Here is a 10,532-nt window from a genome sequence, read left to right on the forward strand (position 1 = left end):
ATTCTGTAATCTGTAATCCTCAAAGATCAATAAAACTTTCCTCCCCTCTGCCTGTGGACGTAGCTAACACATTGTTAGTGAACCACGTTAAATCTCTGCGTTCCTTAATTACGTTATTTAATCTTTCTTTGCATCCGTTATAACACAATATATGCTGGTTGTGCTATTCAACAGACCATGGGGAATTGTCCCTTTGTGCAAGGGTACTGGTCTTGATGTGGAAAGACTGCGACTTTCTGGTCTTGTGCTTGCTCCAACCAGAGGATTGAGAAAGTTATGAAGATTATTTGGGTGTCAAGCTAAGGTTCATGCTTGTGTTGGAGGCACAAGCTAAAGTGTGCGTGAGGATCAAAAAAGTCCTCAGCTCGCTGCATACAATCCCTTGGGGCTAATCAGATTAAAATGTTTTTTCTTAATGTGAAGCTGATATAACATTCTTCCTTTTTAGTGATATAATGCAGACATGTTGATTTCTCTTTCTGTTGAACATATATTTCAGTATAGAAATAGGTGTTTCCTTTCTTTCGAGAAATCGGTTGCTCTTCATAATTCAGTTTTTATGACTAAATCATCAACATCATCTTTGCTTTTACTAGCTCTGGTCCATGATTAAACAGTCAGTCAACCATTTAAGTGATCCAAATACTGCCTTGACTCTAACCAAAATAAATTGAAAATTTTCTGCAGCAAGGATTTTGAGAAGGCTACCAACTAGTCATATGGTTTCGAGAATTCAAGGGATATCCAAAAAAGATACTTAACTAGTCATTCCCCAAACAAAAAAGATACTTAACTAGTCATTCCCCAAACAAAAAAGATACTTAACTAGTCATTCCCCAAACAAAAAAGATACTTAACTAGTCAACAAGTAAATTAACAGTCAAGAGTAATGCAAAGACGCAATGTTATCGACATAGCAATCATATAAGTTGCATATATAATTCTACTGTATGTAAATTGAAGGACAAGAGCTAAGCCTAAATTCAGCAGACTTACAAAGCAACAAGAAATGTACGTGATTGAGGTACTCGATCAATAGCCAATATCAAGCTCTGAATTGCGAAGTTCTAATTGCAGGGTTTTAGGGAGGTCTTGATAAGGGTGTTCACAATTACCCTTATAGGAAGATCACACTGATCCTTGAATGAAGAATAAGAAGAAGAAGTGTAGAAGGAGAGAAGAATACAGAAGAAGAAGACGAGCAAGAGAGAGAGAAAGAGAGAGGAATTAGGAGTTGTAATATATTCATTGATTTGCCAAATACAATGTATGTTTGTTATATAAGCTGACAAAAGGAATCAGCTAACAAACTTCTAACAACTTCCTAAATTTAAGGGAATTTATTTAAAAAGCTAGCTAACTAAAATAACTAACTTTTGTAACTGATTTTCCCGCCAAAACTAAGGTGATCAATGATCATCCCATATCATAACACTCCCCCTAAAAAAAGACTTGTCCTCAAGTCGAGACAACAAAAGAAGGAAATTGAGCTCTAAAATCATCAGCCACCTCCCAAGTTGCTTCATGATCTTCAAAACCAACCCAAGTGACAAGATACTGCTCCTGTGGATGACCTTGAAACTGAACCATACGTTTCTGTAAGATAGCTGCAGGAGTGACAGACTGTTGAGCAGGATTAATCCCTTGAAACCAATCTGGAATATGGCTAGCAATAGGAAGAGTGCCCTTAAACCGTTTAAGTTGAGAGACATGGAACACATCATGTATTTTAGCATCAACTGGAAGTTTCAATTTGTAAGCAACCTTGCCAATGAGAGCTGCAATTTGAAATGGTCCATAATAATGATGAGCCAACTTCTGATTGGACCTTCTGTGTACAGTATGCTGCCTATAGGCCTGCTATTTCAACCATACCCAATCACCAACATTAAACACCCTTTCTGACCTCTTTTTGTCAGCTTGAACTTTCATTCTTTCCTGAGCTTTTGTCAAATGAAATTTCAAAGTGTCAATCATAGCCTCCCTCCTGAGTAAGCTTCTATCCACCTCTGCATTATTAGATTCTTGTGGTAAATAGGGCAAGTGAAGAGGGGGTGGTTGATTGTAGACCACCTCATATGGAGTGATCCTGCTGGCAGTATGAAAATGAGTGTTGTACCACCACTCAGCCAATGGCAACCACATGTGCCAATCCTTGGGATGTTCACCAGTCATGCACCTTAAGTAATTCTCCACACATCTATTAACAACCTCAGTTTGGCCATCAGTTTGAGGGTGATAAGCACTTGATAGCAAAAATGCAGTACCATGAAGAGAGAAAAGGCCTTTCCAAAAACTACTGAGAAAAACAGAATCCCTATCACTCACTATTGTTCTTGGCCACCCATGATGTTTGAAAACATTATCAAGGTAGCATTGAGCAACTGTAATGGCAGTGTATGGATGAGAAAGGGCCATGAAGTGAGCATATTTGCTGAGTCTATCAACCACTACTAAAATGACTTCTTTGCCACCAGATTTAGGAAGGCCAGAAATGAAGTCCATAGAAATATCTACCCACACTTGTTCTGGAATAGGAAGTGGTTGAAGAAGGCCTGGAGTAGCTGCAGTATCATATTTGGAAGATTGACAAGTGATACAATGTCTAACAAAGTGTCTGACATCCTTAGTGAGGCCCTTCCAAATGAAAATTGACTTAACTCTGGCAACAGTCAATTCTCTACCACCATGGCCACTCTCTGGAGCAGCATGTTGCCACTCAATGATCTTTTTTCTCAAATCTGAATCAGGTCCAACCACTATTCTGTTCTTCTGTTTAATGAGACCATTTTGGAACACAAACCCTTCCACCAGCTTGCCAGCAGATAGTGACAAGTAAACCTCATTCAAAACAGCATCCAGTTGATAACTGGCCACAATCAAGGTAGAGAGATTGGAATCCAGAACAGATATGGCCATTAACAAGATCTCATTGCCATTAACTCTAGACAAAGCATCAGCAGCTACATTTTCTTTGCCACTTTTGTATTGTATTTCATAGTCAAAGCCCATCAATTTAGAGAGCCAGAACTGTTCGAAAGGAGTGGAAATCTTTTGTTGTAGCAACCACTTCAAACTCTTTTGATCAGTTCTAATGAGAAAGTGACCTCCTAACAAGTATTGCTCCCATTTTTGCACTGCATACACAATGGCAAGCAATTCCTTTTCATATACAGATAGTTGTTGCCATTTTGGACCCAAAGATCTGCTTATGAAAGCCAAAGGGTGTCCTTCCTGCATCAACACAGCACCAATTCCCCTCTTAGATGCATCAGTTTCCACCACAAACTGTTTTTCAAAGTTTGGAACAGCCAAAACTGGAGCTGTCACCAGTGCAGATTTGAGGTTCTCAAATGCCACCTGAGCTTGATCACTCCAAGAGAAATTCCCTTTTTTGAGTAGATCAGTTAAGGGTTTGCTGATAGATGCATAACCTTTGACAAATTTTCTGTAATACCCTGCTAGGCCTAAGAAACCCCTTAAATCTTTGACTGTTGTGGGAACAGGCCAACTCTGAACTGCATTGATTTTATTTGGGTCAGTTTGAACTCCAGCAGCTGAAATATAATGCCCCAAATATTCTACTTTATCAGTTGCAAACACACACTTGCTCAGTTTAGCAAACATGTGGTTAGACTTCATTAATTCAAACACCAAAGCCAGGTGAGTCCAGTGTTCCTCAATATTTCTGCTATACACCAAAATGTCATCAAAGAAAACTAGAACACATTTCCTCAAGAGGGGTTTAAACACTTGGTTCATCCAATTCTGGAAACTAGCAGGAGCATTAGTTAAGCCAAAAGGCATAACCAAGAACTCATAGTGGCCAGTGTGTGTTTTAAAAGCTGTTTTGTACACATCAGGGGGGTTGACTCTCATCTGATGATAGCCGGACCTAAGATCCAATTTAGAAAACACAGCAGCACCAGCAAGCTCATCCAACAATTCATCAATGACTAGAATAGGGAACTTGTTTTTGACAGTTCTATTGTTCAATTCCCTGTAATCCACACATAATCTCCAAGTACCATCTTTCTTCCCCACCAACACCACTGGAGAAGCAAATGGAGAAGCACTGGTTTGAATAATACCTCTGTCCAGCATTTCTTGCACTAATTGTTCAATGATATCCCTTTGTTTCAAAGGATATCTATATGGTCTGATATTCACAGGGGTGGCATCTGGTAGTAAGGGAATTGGGTGATCAAACACTCCCCTTAAAGGAGGTAAGTCTACAGGATCCTCAAACACCATGTGATAAGTAACCTGCAATTCCTTCAGTTCATCAGCAATTAAAGAATGTGGATTGGGAGTGACTGAAACATTGTCAGATTGTTCCTGAACTTTGAATCAAACACAACTGTACAGCTGATGAAAACACCTTGGAAGATGGCTCTCCCTCAATTACCTTCAGTTTCTTACTTGGAATTCCTTTGAGAAGGATGTTCTTCCCATTAAAGCAGAATCCCATATGTAACTACATGAAATCCCAAGATATAGGGCCCAATAAGCTAAGCCACTACACCCCCAACACCATGTCACAACTACCCAAAGGGATCAACAATACATCTGCTTCAAAACTGATGCCCTGCATAGTCCATGTGAACCCTTTACAGATGTGTTGGCAAGCCAAATGGTTGCCATCAGCTACTGTTATGGCTTGAGGTGGGATTGTTTCCACCTTGCATCCTAATTTCTGGGCTATACTAAGATCCACAAAATTGTGTGTGCTACCAGAATCAATCAATATTTGTATTGCTTTGCCTTGCACCACTCCTCTCACTCTCATAGTGCTAAACCCTTGACTGCCAGACAATGCACTCATGGAAATTAATGGTTCAGTTATGTCTGTTTCCCCAACATCCACATCATCACCTTCACTGGATTCCTCAACCTCATCTCCCACAATCTCAACTGTAAATAGCTGAGGTTCTTTGAATTGGCATTTGTGATTCCTATCATAAGGAGCATCACAATAATAGCACAACCCCTTTGCAATCTTCTCCTGTCTCACATCAGCAGGGATGTATTTAAAATTTTTGGGCCTTTGATGGGGGTATTTGGTTAGAGATAGGGTTGTGTTTGGCTTATTTGGTGGTGTAGGTAATAGGGGTGGTTTGTTGTTGGATAAAAGAGGAATAGATTGTAGAGGTTTAGGCCTGTAATAAGGCTGTTTGTAGGTGGTTTTGTGTCCCATAGCTACCAAATTTTCTTCCTGTAATCTGGCTATATCTATGGCATCAGCAATAGAATCAGGTTTAAGGGCTTTAACAAAGGGTTTAACAGTTGGTTTGAGACCCCCAATAAAACTCTCAAGCATGTAAGCATCAGCCAAAATATGATTGTTCATCAACATAATGGATCTCAGATTTTCAAATTCATCAATATACTCTTCCAGTGGTCCATTCTGCTGCAGTTTATTAAAGTTTTCTACCACATTAAGTGCAGAATCATCTCTAAACCTAGCATACAGATCAGCTACAAAATCATTCCAGTCAACAATCATGCTTTTCCTAATAGATAGATAGTTCATCATCCATCCCTCAGCCTTCTCAATCACATTAAGAGAAGCCAAATCCACCTTCTGTTCATCAGGAATTTTACACAGAGAGAAATATTTGCAGCATTTTTTCACCCAAATTCTAGGATTGGTACCATCAAATTTAGGAAAATTTAGCTTTGGATTCATACCTAATGATCTGGTTGAATGGGATCTGTGGCTGTTGGCTGACGTATCCTCATTACTATTTCCAGAATCCTTAAAAGCTTGCATGAACTTCATCAGCTCATCAAATTTCTCATCCATTTTTTTGTTCTGATCTTAGAGCTTTGAGTTTTGTTCTTCCAATCTCTTTTCCAGATTCCTAAACTGTTCTTCCATGGCTGCTCGCTTCCTAGTAGCCAGGTCTGAGTGAGTTGCTTACAATTTTGATGGAGTGTGGCAGCGTTGGCTCTGATACCAATGATAAGGGTGTTCACAATTACCCTTATAGGAAGATCACACTGATCCTTGAATGAAGAATAAGAAGAAGAAGTGTAGAAGGAGAGAAGAATACAGAAGAAGAAGACGAGCAAGAGAGAGAGAAAGAGAGAGGAATTAGGAGTTGTAATATATTCATTGATTTGCCAAATACAATGTATGTTTGTTATATAAGCTGACAAAAGGAATCAGCTAACAAACTTCTAACAACTTCCTAAATTTAAGGGAATTTATTTAAAAAGCTAGCTAACTAAAATAACTAACTTTTGTAACTGATTTTCCCGCCAAAACTAAGGTGATCAATGATCATCCCATATCAGGTCTTGGGCATCATCGGGAGCAATTTGGAGCTCTAAAACCTGAGCCTTTGAAAGGTGTTTTGAGCTGTAAAACAAAACCCAAAGCACCCTTTTGTCTCAAACGGCCTAAGAAATGGAGGTCTCTGATCAGAGGGAGTAAAAAGAGGGAAGGAGACTAAGATGCGCACCATGTGTTTGTGAAAATGTGTAGCTGAAACTATCTATAACTATTACTAAAAGAAATACCGCTGACATCATCTTTTCCTCCAAACTATACACATGTCACTCTCTCCTCCAATATTTTCCCGCCCAAACTGCCTACATCCCTCACTTCTCTTTTGCGTCATTTTTATTCTTCGTTTACGCTTTCCAATATTTTTTTAAAATCACGCTGGCCAGTTACCAATTTATGGCTGTGACCATTGCTATTTCCTAGGATTTTTAGATCTACTGTTTCAACTTCCCTTGCTTTAAAAGTTTTTTATGGAAAAACCATGGAAGGAAACCGAGAAGTTACTGATTCAATTTACTCCAATACTTGTAATTTTTTTGCTCAAATTCTTATTAGTTTTTCCTGTTTCTAGAACAAATTGCTATGATTGATTATGTATTTTTGATTTTCGGGTAGCTTAAACTTCGGATTGTTGCAGCTCTTGAACAACTCCAATGGCAGCTTTGGGTAATTAGAACTCCAAGTTTATTTCTCGAATGTGGGTAATCACGTTCTACCACTATGGAAACTGTACTATTTTGAATCTATTTGAATTCTGATTTATGTTTTATCAACTTTTTTTTCATTTGAAATCTTTTTTGTTTTTGAGAGTGAATTGGAGGATGGGATAAAAGTTCTTTCTATTTTGACATGGGTAAGTTTTTTAATTGGTAATCTTAAATTATAAGCAATTTTAATTTTAATTTTTGTAATATTCCTTCGATCTGAATTTTTTTGATTGAAAACATTGTAGGTGAAGATGAATAGCAGAAGATTCTGGCAAAGATATGAGGACGACGTTCTGAATAGGAATAACGACGAGGGCGGCTAAGTCGGCGGTAGCAAGGTGTGTCCATGTCGTCTGTAACGGTGTTTCCGGAATAAATTTGAGTTTTGATTGGATTTATCAATATACTCAGTAGTTTGCAGTAATTGGAGGAATTTTGATTGGATTTATCAATATAGTTTGAAGTGGGTTTGGACGGAATACATATTTAATATTTTGTTTTGAAGATGTATGAAACTTGAGATTATTATACACTTATGTCGTTCCATTTAATTATTTAATACATCTATGCTTAATGAAGATAGGCTGGAGTATTTGTTTTCTATACTTCTCCAGATTTATGGTTGTCGTCTTCTGATGTATGGAGATTTTCGTGACTTCCTTCTCTTGGGTAATTCTTCTATGTCTCATTTGTCTCCCCACCATAATTTTAATTTGTTGGATTTCAGAGTCCTTTTATCTCCTTCAATGGTTTAAGTACCCCTTTTTGTTTGTAATTTTCCTATGGTAGTCAGATATTCTAGATTAGATCCTAACCACCATAAAATGCACTGGAGCTATATTCTACTCCCTTTGATATATTTGTTTACTCTTCTTTGGAGAATATTGGCCTATATGTATATCAAAATTTTGATCCCATTGTGTTTCCTATTTTTTCTAAGGTAAGCATTTGAAGAACATCATACTAATAGTCTGATGTCTACGGGTAAACAAGTTCTTGCTTAGTAATGAGAAGATTTTTGAGTACTCTACTATATTTATTGATACTTTGACGAATAACCTAACTTATTGTGTGGAGCAAAACTAGGGAAGGAATATGTTTTTATAGTGCTATTGGACTTTTGGACATATGCACGGGGTTGAGGTCCTTATTCAATTCAAGTCCATAATTGTGAGATTTTATCAAAGCTGGGTTGATGTTTTAACTGGTAGTAAGTTTGGCTTCAAGTTGTATAAAATAGCAAATCTAATGGGATTGCCCCACTTTTGTAAATAATTGTAAAGTGTATTATGCATTGTCAATTTGTTGCAATATAATTTTCTTCTTCATTTAAAGAATCGAATAGTTACGAATATCTTTAAAAACTTAAAAATCGTGCATTGCACGGGCACTAACCTAGTAATTATAACAAGTTCCTGGCATTTACCGCGCCAATATCTGGAGTATTTACTATTTACGCGGGAGGAGAACTTGTCACCTAATGTTATTTAAATCGAATTCATTTTGTGACCAAATTTGTTTCTTTTTGTATTAGATTATAGAATTAATTTTACAAATATCAATTTATTTTTTAAAAGTACACTTATTTTTATAGATGTTATGAAATTAGGGAGAAAGGGAGAGAGAAGAAGAGAGAAACAGGCGGTTATAATTTTATTCCCCATCTATATAATATGTACATATACATGTATTATATAGGATGGTGATGTCGAGGGTATAATGGGCATCCACAATACATTATATTTATAACACTCCCCCTTGGATGTCCATTATCTAAAACAATACAATGGAACTATAATGTACATGAGATGATGCCTCATTAAAAACCTTTCTAAGAAAACCCTGTGGGATAAAAACTTAGTGAAGGAAAAAAGAGTACATCACTCATCATAATACGCTTGGGATGTTGCCTCATTAAAAACCTTACCAGGAAAACCCAATGGGACAAAACCATGGTTAAGGGAAAAAGAGTGCAACGCATATTTTCTCCCCCTGATTAATACATCACTTGAGATCTCCAAGTTCAATGAATATAATATTGTTGATAACTTTTCAAATGTATCAACGTAGCTCCTTGAAATTTGATTCTCCAGCATTTGACTTGAATTTTCAAATCTTCACTTGTATGCACTAGGTGAGTATTTATATCACCAAACTTTTGAAAATAATACCTGAAATAAATATATATTCTTGCATATAATATTACAAAATGTATTCTTTCATATTGGACATATGTAAACCTTCTTCTGGAGGTCATAAGTATTAGCAATTAATAATCTTGATCAAAATTTCTCTAGTCATACTTTCATGACAATACATGATAAATAATAATATCACTGTCCAACTTAGGGTATAATGTGATTTATGGTTCTTCTGGACCATAAAATAAAACTCAATGTAAGGACATTACATACTCTTATCTTATAATTTTGAATCAACTCATATTGTACAAGAATTCTTCCGTGAATAAACTAATATGTATATTTCATAATTCTGAAGTACTCAAACTACTGGTTGAGACGACATTTCAAAAACACTCTTCAAGAGTTTAGATAATATTTGATCAATGTTATGACATTCATATGTAAAACTTAAAGGGCTAGATGTTTAAGAACATCATGTATAACATCATGTATAAGTTCTTCAGGAACTTTTCTTATTTGCATGATTCATAACATGCTATCAAATCTATATTACATGTATACTTCTTTCGCAACAATTAGCCCAACGGAGTAAGAATCTCCTCTTATAAATTTTCATAAAGTTGTAAATTCGTCTTACCATTCTTTGGATGCATATTCATATATGATATCATAATTGTTTTGAAACATATATATAACTGTATCAATGAAAATCATATCATGATAAACATAACACAAACTAAATGTATGATGAATGATGCATTTACATATTAACTACACATGTATATGAATGTAAGACTCAAAATGCAAAACATTGTACAATGATATCTTTTAGTAAAGAATAATGAACATTAGTTTTAAAGAATGCTTTTGGCTCGTTGTTTGAAGGTATACTGATTTTTTTATTTTTTATTTTATTAATGTCGATGCTTGCCTTTTAGTTGAACATGATTCTGTATAAGTTGAACCTAAGACTAGAGAAACTCGACATCACACAAAGTGTTGAAGATGTCATAGTTTTATAGGTTAAATTTAGTTGTACATAATTCTTAATAAGTTGAACATGAGATTTGAGAAAGTGAACATCACACAAAAGTATTGAACATATATTAGTTTTATAAGTTAAATTTCGTTGAACAACATCACACCAAAGTGTTGAACATATCAGTTTTATAAGTTGAATTTAGTTGAACATGATTCTTTATAAGTTTAACACGAGAGTTGAAAAACTGAACATCACACAAAAGTGTTATTATTTGTGAACATCATCTTTTATAAGTTGAACATGATAAATTATAAACTGAACATAACAAATTCAGAATTAATATTCAGCAATAACTACCACAAGCACCACGAACAACAATCCCAACAACAACAACAACAACAACACAA

General features: G+C 36.0%; 1 long non-coding RNA gene across 2 annotated transcripts; it reads left to right on the top strand.

Moving 5' to 3' along the window:
• The first annotated feature begins 6,755 nt into the window (after positions 1-6,755).
• Positions 6,756-7,579, top strand: LOC130464392 (uncharacterized). 2 transcript variants are annotated; one of them, XR_008924795.1, is made up of 3 exons: positions 6,756-6,819; positions 6,930-7,145; positions 7,245-7,579. It is a non-coding gene; the product is annotated as an uncharacterized lncRNA (long non-coding RNA). The 2 variants fall into 2 exon arrangements; XR_008924794.1 differs by lacking the exon at positions 6,756-6,819 and having other exon boundaries at positions 6,879-7,145.
• Positions 7,580-10,532: the final 2,953 nt, after the last annotated feature.

Source organism: Spinacia oleracea, chromosome 6 (genome assembly GCF_020520425.1).
Source record: "Spinacia oleracea cultivar Varoflay chromosome 6, BTI_SOV_V1, whole genome shotgun sequence".
NCBI classification, from domain to species: Eukaryota; Viridiplantae; Streptophyta; class Magnoliopsida; order Caryophyllales; family Amaranthaceae; genus Spinacia; species Spinacia oleracea.